This window comes from Bubalus bubalis, chromosome 17, assembly GCF_019923935.1.
Source record: "Bubalus bubalis isolate 160015118507 breed Murrah chromosome 17, NDDB_SH_1, whole genome shotgun sequence".
In the NCBI taxonomy this organism is placed as follows: domain Eukaryota; kingdom Metazoa; phylum Chordata; class Mammalia; order Artiodactyla; family Bovidae; genus Bubalus; species Bubalus bubalis.
The window spans coordinates 63,020,573-63,034,427 of NC_059173.1; the positions used below are offsets into that span (position 1 = coordinate 63,020,573).

The following is a 13,855-nucleotide window of genomic DNA, read 5'->3' on the forward strand; positions in this document are numbered from 1 at the left end:
ACATGTCTTTGGAACTAAACAACAACAACAATGCTCCATTATATGGATATACTACAGCTTGTTTATCTATTTACATATTGAAAGATATCTTGGTTGCTTTTGAGTTTGGTTTTGAGTTATGAATAAAAGTGCTATAAACATTTGTGTACAGATTTTGTTGACATGTAAATTTTTGACTCACCTGAGTATCTAATTTCTGGGTGATATGGTAAGAGTGTATTGAGTTTGGTAAGAAATTCTCAGGCTATCTTCCAAAGTTGGTGTGCCATTTCACACTCCCACCAGCAATGAATGAGAGCGAGTTCCTTTTTGCTCCACATCCTTGCCAGCTTTTCAGGGTTTCAAATTTTAGCCATTTTAACCACAATGTTAACTTAATCTTTTTTTCTTTTGTGGCATAAAAAATTTAGCTCAATGGCTATGTCATGTCTGTTGGTAAGATGCTTTGTTAATTATTACTATTTCTTAAGGACTTATATGTTTTGAAACATCTGTTATATATTTGCTTCTTTTGGGTCTCATTGCTTCTTTGGTCACAGTTAGTCTTGTGTTTCATTTCTTAATTGGTAGTAAAATCCAGAAATCAAGGATGGGTGTGTGTGTGTGTGTGTGTGTGTAAAAATCAAGGATGGGTGTGTGTGTGTACATTTGCTTGTGTGTTGTAGTGTGCACCAACACATCCACATCCAAGGCAAGAGAACAAGACATATTTCCTATATTTTCTGTGACAACTATCCTGATCCATGCTTTCTTTGTTAAATATGTAGACCAGTAAGCCTAAATCATTATTTACTATGGCAGTCTATAACTCACAAAAGAGGAACAAGATTGTACTTTTCCATTATGGTTTTGGAAAATGTTCTAGGGCTTAACCTATTTTTGCTGCATCTCTCATGTTCATTTCCAATACTCCAACCTCAGTTCTAGCCTCGTTATCACTTGGTTCACACCAGTAATCCTCCAAGTGACATTTCTGCTTGCACATTCTCATTCATTTACTCCACGACTACATACAAGGTCATGACAAATCTACTACAGGTCAATATTATGCTAATCAGTGGGGATAGAGAGACCAGTGAGATATGACCTCTGCCATCTAAAATATTATATTGTAATATTATATTGCCATACAGTAGGAGAGAAAATTAGGTAATGACATAATCAGAACAGAATTTAGTAGGTCAGACAATACAGATATCACACAATAACAACATACTTACTCATGAATACGCCCAGGTAATTAGTTTTGGATGGAAGTTATTGGTTACTATGCCAATAACTCCAACAAGAAAAAAATGAGGAGGACCTTGACCTTGATGTTAAAGCCTTTGCCCATGACCTCCTCATGGGCAAAGCCTTTAAGATCATCTGGGAATTTAGCCACATAAAGTATAGTGTAGATCTTGGTCGTTCAAAAATCCTTCAGTGGATTCAAACTTACTTTTAAACTAAAACCAAATGCCTTAGCTTGAAAATTAAGGCCATTCATGTCTAGACCTTTGCCTCCCTCTCCAACCCTGTCATATTTTACTTCTGCAAATCTTTTGTACATATAGTCAAACTAGGCTGTTCTCTGTCTTCTGCATTCATTCAACCTATCATTCAACCTATAAAATTCCCTCCTCACCTCTACCTGTCAAAAATTTTACCTACTGTTCCAGTTCAAATAACAAGATAATTGTAAATATACTGGGATCTCTCCAAACACATTCAATCTGATTTCCTCAATCATTTATAACACATATATTTTTCTCTTTGTGTCTTACCAGAATGTGAATCTTTGCATTATTTGCATAGTTATCTAGTGTACTTTAATAGATTAGAGGTCTCTTGAGGGGTTTTTTGCCCCATAAAGTATATAGCACAGGGCTGTGACCATAACATGATCTCAAGAAATATTTGTTGAAGGAGTGAGAGCTTGAGTTCTCCCTCTCTGTTAATGTCAGCTGAGTCTTCAGATGTGCAGTTTGAGAAGCTTTAACTCTTAGGGAAGCATAAATCTCATTGTCTTTCCAACCGAGAGGTTCAGATTTAACTGGGAAATAAAAAGCATACTCTCTGTTCTACAGAAAAAAACCAAGTGTCTGTTTAGAACATTGCTTGTTCTTCTTACAAGTTTCCATTAAGGTAGCATATAACACCATAAATATCTTGCATCTGGACCTGCAATAGAGCTATAGTTGTTTTCCCCTCTGGCTCTGACCGTTCTAGCCTGTGTCTAGAAATTTGGGGTTGTATGCAGAGGCAAGTCAGAAGTCTTCCCGGTAAAGGGGCAGCAGAGAGAGGCTCATCTCTAGGGGCGTCCATGGAAAGGGAACATCAAGCATGTGGACTCGCCACATGGAAATGGCAAAACCATACCCACACGCGTGTGCATGATCAAGCAACCCACAAAACTGTTCCTCAGATCTCTAAAAATATGAGTTGTTAGTGAACAGTCTAGGTGTGTGGTAAAACACTAGGCTCTTTTGCATCTATGATTACTTTGAAATAAACAGGCTACCAAATTTGTCAGCAAAGAGATGGCTTGATGAGAGTAGTGTTGGGGAGAGGTGGCCAGTGTACTGATGAGTGCAGAGAAGGGGTCCTTGCCAAGAAGCTTATGTTTGAAGCTCAAGGTAATAGGGAGAGCTTGAAGAAGGAAGGAAAACTAATAAGAGCAGTACTTTAGGAAGTTTGCACAGCAGTGTTTCCCCCAACCCAGAGAAGTTGACAGGACAGGTGGCCCTTTGCAAAGAGGGCTTGGGTTTGCAATGAGCTCAGAGGTTGCCCTCTGGTCCTCAGCTCTGTGTTCTCTGGAGAACGCTGTAGCCCTGCCCTGTCTGGCTTTTTTTGGTGTGTCCTCTGCCCTTCCAGTTTGGAGGTCCACTCCGCTCTGAAGGTGGGGATGAAGGTGTCAGAAGCACACATGTAGCAGTTGATCCCTAAGAGGGAATCTGGTCAAATGGAAGAGGCAGGACTCAAGGACTCAACCTTGGGGGAGAGAAAGGAAAAGGAGTCAGCAAAGAATCAGAGGCCTTTGTAACAGATTCTGAGATGAACACTGAATCAGGCTATACAACCAGCAAAACCAAGTGAGTTTCAAGAAGAAAGGACTCTTCTTTGGGATCAAGGGCAGTGAGTCTGTGAAGCATCTAGGAAACCTGTACCCTGACCCTGGTTAAAATGAATTACTCTCTCATCTCTGCATACCCTGAACAGCTCTTATTTTTGGAAGCTCAGATATATAATTGAGTCCATGGCCTTTTATACACATGTTACTTAAGTAATTATAGGTTTATGAAATAAATATCTTTATCATCATCATTATTTTCTGGTTGACTGCAGATGAGGAAACTAAACTCAGAAAGGTGAAATAACCTATTTAGGTTTATGCAGCCGGTCAGTCGACCTGGGATTAAAACTCAGGTCTGTTTGTGTCCAGCGTCTGAGTTTTCAGTACTAGTAGTCATTGGTGGCACTCGAGTTTTGGTTTGTGTGTCTGCCACCCCCAAAAGTTAAGACCCTTTTTCAACTGCTTCTTTGATCTTTACCACCTCATGCACACAGTAAACATACAAGGCAGATTAAATGGGTAAGAGAGAAATGGAATGAAAAAGAACAGGCTGTCAGCACGGGTGACAGAGACATAGTAATTGGTACCTCCTGAAATCAGACTGCAAAGGAGTTACCTCTGACTTAAGCTAGATTTGCTATTCCCTATCCTGGGTAGTCTGGATGCATCTCCAGATTCCCATTTCCATTTATCTGACTGGGCTAAGAGTTACTGTGCAGCCATCCCATAACCGTAATTGTTAAGGGTCAGGTTCTAAAGCTAGAATAATGTTTGACTCACTGGCCCTTACCATGTCCTGAACATGCTGTCTAACAACACTTATTTGCATAGAATTTTCTATAGTTTTTATTTTTTTTAATGCTTTGTAAGCTAATCTTGGTAAGAGAAAACTCAAGGACCACTGAGTGAAATTGAAGTACTTTTGCTCACTTTGAATATAACATTGGATTTGCCCTTCCTTGTCATCTGAAAAAGAGGCTACCTACATGACTCATCAATGGAACAGCAACAAAATTGAGTGAAGAAGGATTGTAGATCCTTGGATAAACACGATCTATAAAAGATCTGAGTGACCCTATTTAGAGATAGCCCTTTGCAAATTAGAGTTGGATTTTCCCCTAGACGAGTGAATGTTGGGTGACATTTAAATTGGTGTGGTATACTGCCTTTTTGGAGAAGGTAATGGCGCCCCACTCCAGTACTCTGGCCTGGAAAACCCCATGGACAGAGGAGCCTGGTGGGCTGCAGTCCATGGGGTCGCTAAGAGCCGGACACAACTGAGCGACTTCACTTTCACTTTTCACTTTCATGCATTGGAGAAGGAAATGGCAAGCCACTCCAGTGTTCTTGCCTGGAGAAACCCAGGGACGGGGGAGCCTGGTGGGCTGCCATCTCTGGGGTCGCACAGAGTCGGACACGACTGAAGCGACTTAGCAGCAGCAGCAGCAGCAACTGCCTTTTTATTTAAAAATATGTGTATGCTGGAAGTTTACATTTGAACGAAACACAGGGATCACTAGATTCACACTGATGAGAAAACTGAAATTAGCCAACTGGTTTTAAAAATCCCAAAACTAAGAAGGTGGGGAGTACACCAGGACACTTGCCCTATCCTGTTTTCTGGTTACCATGGCAAACTGCCACCCAGCAACCCTGTGGCCCCGTCCTCTCAACTCCCTGGAGACATAATTCTGAGCTTTTCAAACGTTTCTTATCTGGGGTCATACAATTTGTTTTAGGATGTTAATCCCAGCACCCACTTTTTGATGCATATATTATACAATAATTAGGGGGACTTTTTAAAAGAGTCATGTTAATTCAGTGACTTAAGAAATGTTTACTGAACTTCGGCCATGTGCCTGCCAGGCACTGTGCTAAAACCAAGGGACACAATGGTGAGCCAGGCGTGGGCCCTTGACTCCAGACACCTCAATGATAGTAAAACTGGCTTCGTATTCTGCTATTTGGGAGCTTAACCTCGGGTTAATTACCTAACCTCTTGGATTTTCAATTTTCCTTATTGTACAAGGGAACGATATCTCATAGGGCTTTGTATAAAAGTACACATGAAAATCCTAACATACAGGAGCTCAGCAAATGGAGCTATTATTAGAGGCTCATTTTATAAGCAAGGAAGCTATGGTCCAGGAAGGCCGAGCTATTTGTGGAAGGTCACACAGTTGTGGGCAATCTGATTCATCATCCGGCCCTGATTAAATGGCTGGGACTTTCTGAGCATGCTCAGCAAAGAACCCTTCATTTACATTTTGCCGAATAATAGCTCATGCAACAATTGCTTTCTATGGTATTTTGTTACACTGAAATCTGTTTGAATGTTGAAGTGGATGACAAAATAGCCAATAATGATTTCGCGGGTGTTAAGGGGGATAAAAACGGATATTCTTGACTTGAATTCTTCATCTCTTATAATGAAAGAAATCTCAGAGGTCATTCAGATAAATACTTTGTATGTATAGGTACTGGCTTTCTTAAAAGCTGTCTGGTGTTAATTTTCAAGGATACTTATTAAGTATCAGATAATCATCTTACAAAGCACGCTCGGTGTGATAAAGCTCTCCAGTTTAGAAAACCATACATTTTCAAATACTGTTTACTTTTCAGACCATCATGGTAGGTTTGTTTCTGTGTAAAGTAAGTTGAAGAGGTTACCTAGTGGCCATGCAGTGGTTCAAGTAGTTTTAGAAAGATTTAAATTTCAGGGAACACACAATTTTAATAAGTAGTCATATGTTCAGCTATCCTATACCACATTTCATTTTACGAAAAAAAAAAAAAAAGCTGTTACCTTTTTCGGGACTGAGTTTGAGTGAGCTCACTCTGGGACCAAGGTTAGGAAGGGTCATCCTCCGGAATGGACTTCCACCTCTCTTCTGCTCCTCAGCCACCATCTCTTCCCCAGGGTGTCTCGGGATCTCTGGGAGCTTGTTATAAACGTAGATTCATCCAGACCAACTAAAGCTGATCCTCTGGGGGAGGTGCGGGGTGGGTTTGAGAAAACACAACTTCAACCAGCTCTCCAGGTGGTTTACCTCCTAATAAAGTTTGAGAACAACTTCAGGTGTGTCTGTTTATTGTCTCACTCTGGCTCCGGTGTGAAAACGGTGGTTCTCAAACCAGGTTGCCTGGAAGAACCACCTGGAAACCCTTGAAAAAATGCTGTTGCCAGAGCCACACCCCTAGTGATCCTGGAATCGCTGGCTTGGGATGGAGCCCAGCCACCGTTGTTTTCTCCAGGGGATTCTCACGTGAAGTGGAGAACTACAGCAGACCTTCTGGGCTCCCCCCGGCCCCAGGCCACTCTCACACCCTCCCTCGCTCCCAGTACTGTGCTTTCTTCCACCACTTTCCAATTTGCTGCTTCCTTTACTTGCTTTGTACATCCCTCATTCCTGACAGATGGGATTCACGGACAGCTTGGCCTATGAAAAAGAATACTGTAAAACATGGACAGCAGGAAGTCACTCCATATTTAACGTCTGTATTGCTTACTTGTAACCTCCAGGAAGGTTGTGTTCTACGCACCATCCTATAATCCAAATGGTGCCCTTTGCACCCAGCTCTGCGATTCTGATTATGAGGTGACACGCCTTAAAAATAAAACTGCAGAAAAAAGGAAGGATTGATCCTATTGCTGCTGATGTTTCCATTTGCTATTGTGACATGGGGGAGTGCTGGGACACCTTTCATTGGGCCATAAGCTATATTGCCTGTCACCTTTGGAGACCCAGTTTCAAGACTAAAGTTGTTCCACTTCTTTCATTCCATGACATGTGGAGATTTACTTCCTCTTCCGGATCTTAGCGATCATTGTTTTGTGCATTATCTTCATTTATAAATATTTATTGGATGCAGGCCCTACTGGGATAAGAATGATCTACAACCACATGCAACAATATGGATGGTTCTTCCTAACATAATGCTGAACAAAAGAATTAGACCCAAAAGCAAACGTACTGTATGATTTATGTAAAGTAAAAGCAAGCACAAAACTAATCTATGCTGTGATAAATCAGGCTTATCATTACCCACTGGGATGTATTGACCAGTAGAGGCACAATGAGGGGCTTCACTGGATCATGTTCTATTTCTTAATCTGGGTAATGTGCTGCATTGGATTTATGGTAATTTACTGAGCTTTTAACTTATGATGTGGGCATGATTTGTAGCTATTTTATATTCCAATAAAAGTTTAGAAACAATGTGAAAAAGTATTTATTTCATGGGCACTGCAGGACACTAGGGATTTGATGGTAAGTCAGTCAGACCTGTACCCTGCCCTCCAAGTCTTTTTTTACAGTCATGTGGAGAATGCAGGAATGTTAGAGCAAATAAGGTTTAGGGAGAAAATGAGAGCTAAGGGGTTTGAAGTGTGAACAGGAGTTAGCTAGTATAAATGGTAAGGGAAAGACAGATGTTTACAGTAGCAGGAGCCATATGACCATGGTTCAGAGGATGAGCAAGCATGGAGGGATGGAGGAGCAGAATGACTTGGTGGGATGGGAATATAGTGAATAAAGGAAAGCAATGGAGGATGAGACTAGATAGATACACGGGCCAGAGCAGAAAGACCTTTATAAATAATTTAAGGGGCTGTATGCCAAAGCCTTTGACTGTGTGGATCACAACAAACTGGAAAATTTGTGAAGAAATGGGAATACGAGGCCAATTGACCTGCCTCCTGAGAAATCTGTATGCAGGTCCAGAAGCAACAGTTAGAGCTGGACATGGAACAACAGACTGGTTCCAAATCGGGAAAGGAGTACATCAAGGGTGTATATTGTCACCCTGCTTATTTAACTTATATGCAGAGTACACCATGAGAAATGCCAGACTGGAAGAAGCACAAGCTGGAATCAAGATTTATGGGAGAAATATCAATAATCTCAGATATGCAGATGACACCACCCTTATGGCAGAAAGTGAAGAGGAACTAAAGAGCCTCTTGATGAGTGTGAAAGAGGAGAGTGAAAAAGTTGGCTTAAAATCCAGCATTCAGAAAACAAAGATCATGGCATCCGGTCCCATCACTTCATGGCTAATAGATGGGGAGACAATGGGAACAGTGTCAGACTTTATTTTTTTGGGCTCCAAAATCACTGCAGATGGTGACTGCACCCATGAAATTAAAAGACGCTTGGTCTTTGGAAGAAAAGCTATGACCAACCTATATTGGAGTATAGTTGATTACTCCAACTATATGCTGGAATGTTAGGAAAGACAAGGCAAATAGAGAAGAGGGTGGCAGAGGATGCGATGGTTAGATGGCATCATTGACTTAATGGACATGAACTTGAGCAAACTCTGGGAGATAGTGGAGGCCTGTGAAGCCTGGCATGCTGCAGTCTGTGGGATCACAAAGAGTCAGACAAGACTTAGGGACTGAACAACAACAATAGTTGATTAACAATGTCGTGTTAGTTTCGGGCACACATCAAAGTGATTAAGCTATGCATATACACCTATCTCGGAGAAGGCACTGGCGACCCACTCCAGTACTCTTGCCTGGAAAACCCCATGGACGGAGGACCTGGTAGGCTACAATCCATGGACTGCAAAGAGCTGGCGGAGAAGGCAATGGCACCCCACTCCAGTACTCTTGCCTGGAAATCCCATGGACGGAGGAGCCTGGTGGGCTGCAGTCCATGAGGTCGCTAAGAGTCGGACACGACTGAATGACTTCACTTTCACTTTTCAGTTTCATGCATTGGAGAAGGAAATGGCAACCCACTCCAGTGTTCTTGCCTGGAGAATCCCAGGGATGGGGGAACCTGGTGGGCTGCCATCTATGGGGTCACACAGAGTCGGACATGACTGACGTGACTTAGCAGCAGAAGCATACACCTATCTATTCTTTCTCAAATTCTTTCTCATTTGGGTTATTACAGAATATCGAGTGGTGTTCCCTGTGCTGTACAGTATGTCCTTGTTGCTTATTTTTAACAGAGTAGTGCAAGGCAGCAGTGTGTACATGTGTTAATTCTCACTGAGAACTCTCTTACAAAGGTGAGCTTTCTGGTCAGCTTCCAGTCCTCCCTAAGGGGGAGGGCTATTTCAAAACAAGGGCATTAATGGTGAAATGAAAAGAAGTTGTTAGATCCATCCATGGGGCAGCTTAAGGCAAGTCTCTTAACCTGAGATTTCTCAGCTTCTTTCCTTGTAAAATGATGATGACTAGCAAGCCCCACCGACCCCAGGGAAGACGAGAAGGTAAAGTGAAATCCTAACTGTCATCACCCTATACCTAGATGCAAGGAGTTACTCTTACTATTTCACCCTAGTAGGTCTTAGAGAGCCTTTCCCAGTGTTTCCTTCAGGACTCTTGTTGCTGCTGCTGCTGCTGCTGCTAAGTCGCTTCAGTCGTGTCTGACTCTGTGCGACCCCAGAGACGGCAGCCCACCAGGCTCCCCTGTCCCTGGGATTCTCCAGGCAAGAACACTGGAGTGGGTTGCCATTTCCTTCTCCAATGCATGAAACTGAAAAGTGAAAGTGAAGTTGCTCAGTCGTGTTCGACTCTTAGCGATCCCATGGACTGCAGCCCACCAGGCTCCTCCGTCCATGGGATTTTCCAGGCAAGAGTACTGGAGTGGGGTGCCATTGCCTTCTCCGCAGTACTCTTGTTAGATGATATCAAATGCCTATGTTTTAGCTTCATGTTCCTAGGAAAGGTGTTTCTGATATGTGTGTGTGAGTTGCTCAGTCATGACTGATTCTTTGTGACTCCATGGACTCTAGCCCACCAGGCTCCTCTGTCTATGGGATTCTCCGGTCAAGAATACTGAAGTGGGTTGCCATTTCCTCCTCCAGGGGATCTTGCTGGCCCAGGGATCGGACCTACATCTCCTGCACTGGCAGGTAGATTCTTTACAAATTGCACAGCCTGTGTTTCTGATATTCCTGGAAAAAGGACTGGAATCACCCTGTCCTCATTTTTACCCTTGAGGTGGATCTTTCTGTCCCTGTCTTGGCCATGTTGGCATTTTGGTTCATTCTGTGTTCTGACAAGCTGCTTCTGAAGCGTGTGAACCTCCTGGATCTTCTGGAAGCATGTTTTAGTTCTACAAGTGGCCCCACCATCCCACAGGTGGGATGTGCAGCCTTGGGCAGGAACCAGAAAATGGAAAAACCTCCACTTCACAGACTGAAAGACAAAATCACTGCTCTCCAACTGCCTGCTTCCCGCTCACCAGTGAAGAAATCATAGGTGTCACATTATAACTACTATCACAAGGACAGAATGAACTAGGTTCATTTCCAGGGCAAACCATTCAACATCACAGTAATCCAAGTCTATGCCCCAACCACGAATGCTGAAGAAGCTGAAGTTGAATGCTTCTGTGAAGACCTACAAGACCTTCTAGAATTAAAACCAAAAAAGATGTCTTTTCATCATGGTGGACTGGAATGCCAAAGTAGAAAGTCAAGAGATACCCTGAAAAACAGGGAAGTTTGGGCTTAGAGAACAAAATGAAGCAGGGCACAGGCCAACAGAGTTTTGTCAAGAGAACACTAGTCACAGCAAACACCCCCTTTCAACAAAAGAGAAGACTCTACACATGGACATCACCATAGGCCAACACTGAAATTAGATTGATTATATTCTTTGCAGCTGAAGATGGAGCAGCTCTATACAGTCAGTCAAAAAAAAAAAAAAAAAAAAAGTCTGGGAGCTGATTTGGCTCAGATTATTAGCTCTTTATTGCAAAATTCAGACTTAAGTTGAAGAAAGTAGGGAAAACCACTAAGCAATTCACATATGACCTAAATCAAATCCTTTATGATTATATAGTGGAGGTGATGAACCGATTCAAGGGATTAGACATGGTAGAGTGCCTGAAGAACTGTGGACAGAGATTCATATCATTGTACAGGGGGTGGTGACCAAAACCATCCCAAAGAAAAACAAATGCAAGAAGGCAATGTGATTGTCTGAGGAGGCCTTACAAATAGCTGAGAAAAGAAGAGAAGCAAAAGGCAAAGGAGAAAAGGCAAGGTATATACAACTGAATGCAGAGCTCCAGAGAAGAGCAAGGAGAGATGGGAAAGCCTTCTTAAGTGGACAAAGAAACAGAGGGAAAAAAATAGGATGCGAAAGACTAGCAATCTCTTCAAGACAATTGGAGATACAAAGGGAACATACCATGCAATAATGGGCACAATAAAGGACAGAAACAGTATGGACCTAACAGAAGCAGAAAGGATTAGAAAGAGGTGGCAAGAATACACGGAAGAATTATTCAAAACAGATCTTCATGACCCAGATAACCACCATGGTGTGATCACTCACCCAGAGCCATACATCCTGAAGTGTGAAGTCCAGTGGTCCTTAGGAAGCATTACTAAGAACAAAGTTAGTGGAGGTGATAGAATTCAGCTGAACTATTACAAGTCCTAAAAGATGATGCTATTTACGTGCAGCATTCAATATGCCAGCAAATCTGGAAAACTCAGCAGTGGTCACAGGACTGGAAAAGGTCAGTTTTCATTCCAGTCCCAAAGAAAGGCCATGCCAAATAATGTTTAAACTACCATGCCATAAGGCTCATTTTGCATGCTAGGAAGGTAATGCTCAAAATCCTTCAAGCTAGGCTTCAACAGTACTTGAACTGAGAAATTCCAGATAAACAAACTGGATTTAGAAAAAGCAGAGGAGCCAGAGATCAAACTGCTAACACCCACTGAATCATAGAAAAAGCAAGCAAATTCCAAAAATACATCTGCTTTATTAACTACACTAAAGCCTTTGACTTTATGGATCACAACAAACTGTGGGAAATTCTTAAAGACATGGGAATACAAGACCACAATACTTGTCTCCTGAGAAACCTGTGTGCAGGTCAAGAAGTAACAGTAGAACTGAGCATGAAACATGGACTGGTTCACATTTGGGAAAGGAGTATGTCAAGGCTGTATATTGTCACCTGCTATTTAACTTATATGCAGAGTACATCATGTGAATGCCAGGGTGGATGACTCACAAGCTGGAATCAAGATTGTTGGGAGAAACATCAATAACTTCAGATATGCAGATGATGTAACTCTAATGGCAGAAAGCAAAGAGGAACTAAAGAACTTCTTGATGAACATGAAAGAGGAGAGTGAACAAGCTGACTTAAAACTCAACATTCAAAAAACTAAGATGATGGCAACTGGTCCCATCACTTCATGGCAAATAAAAGGGGAAAAAGTGGGACCAGTGACAGATTTTATTTTCTTGGGCTCCAAAATCACTGCAGATCATGACTGCAGCCATGAAATTAAAATACACGTGCTCCTTGGGGAAAAAAGCTATGACAAACCTAGACAGTGTATTAAAATGCAGAGACAATACTTTGCTGACAAAGGTCCATATAGTCAAAGCTATCATTTTTCCAGGAGTTATTTATGGATGTGAGAGTTGAACTAGAAAGAAAGCTGAGCGCTGAAGAATTGATGCTTTCGAATTGTAGTGCTGGAGAAGACTCTTGAGAGTCCCTTGGACTGCAAGGAGATCAAACCAGTCAATCCTAAAGGAAATCAACTCTGAATATTCATTGGAAGAACTGATGCTGAAGCTGAAGCTCCAATAATTTGGCCACCTGATGTGAAGAGCTGACTCACTGGAAAAGACTGATGCTGGGAAAGATTGAGAGCAGGAGGAGAAGGGGACGACAGAGGATGAGATGGCTGGATGGCATCACTGGCTCAATGGACATGAGTTTGAGAATCTCTGGAAGACAGTGAAGGACAGGGAAGCTTGGCGTGCTGCAATCCATGCAGTTACAAAGAGACAGACACAACTTAGTAACTGAACAACAGCAACAATGTCTAAGAAGATACGTGAAAATCCTTTTAATATGTAGGTTTGAAAACTGCTCCAGTATGAAAGTTTGGATTTATGTAATCATGTTTTATTCACAATTTAAACCATAAATCACAAAATTATATGTTACTTGTATGGCTAACTACTGTTTCTAAGTATCGTTTGCTGTGTGGTATTTTTGAATGGAGTATCTGTCTTAACTATGTATCCTCCCTAGTTTCAGAAGAAAATATGGAAACATTATTTACCACTATGAAAGTTCATCATTTAAAAAAAATATTTGTTATTTTTAAATATTTTTAGTCTGTGCTGTGTGACATGTGAGATCTTAGTTCCCCAACTGTGGGTCAAACCTATGATCCCTGCATAGGGAGTGTGGAATCTTGACCACTGGACTGCCAGGGAAGTCCCCATGATTTTTAATATTAGACAAAACATGAACAACTATATCATAAATATTAGTCACAATAATCAATTTGTATAGTTCTAAGATACAATAAATAACTTGAGATATGTTGAATACATAGTATTACATGGTATTATAAAACAATTGAGCACTGAAGAATTGATGTTTTTGAATTCTAGTGTTTGAGAAGACCCTTAAGAGTCCCTGGGACTGCAAGGAGATCAAAGAAGTCAATCTTAAAGGAAATCAACCCTGAATATTCATTGGAAGGACTGATGCTGAAGCTGAAGCTCCAATACTTTGGCCACCTGATGCAAAGAGCCGACTCATTAGAAAAGACCATGATGCTGGGAAAGATTGAAGGCAGGTGGAGAAGGGGATGACAGAGGATGAGATGGTTGGATGGCATCACTGACTCAATGGACATGAGTTTGAGCAAGCTCTGGGAGATAGTGAAGGACAGAGAAGCCTGGTGTGCTGCAGTCCATGGGGTTGCGAAAAGTCAGACATGACTGAGTGACTGTACAACAGAAAACAGTTAATCTTACTGAAGTATTTATTACACATTTAATTT

At 41.7% G+C, this 13,855-nt stretch overlaps 1 long non-coding RNA gene across 1 annotated transcript in view; it reads right to left on the bottom strand.

The window, feature by feature from the left end:
* The window catches only part of LOC123330008, a 117,330-nt gene extending 111,234 nt beyond the window's left edge, over window positions 1–6,096 (bottom strand). The window contains exon 1 of the long non-coding RNA XR_006545686.1: window positions 5,862–6,096. This is a non-coding gene — a long non-coding RNA (uncharacterized LOC123330008). The remainder of the gene's footprint in view (window positions 1–5,861) is intronic.
* Between the last annotated feature and the right edge of the window lie 7,759 nt (window positions 6,097–13,855).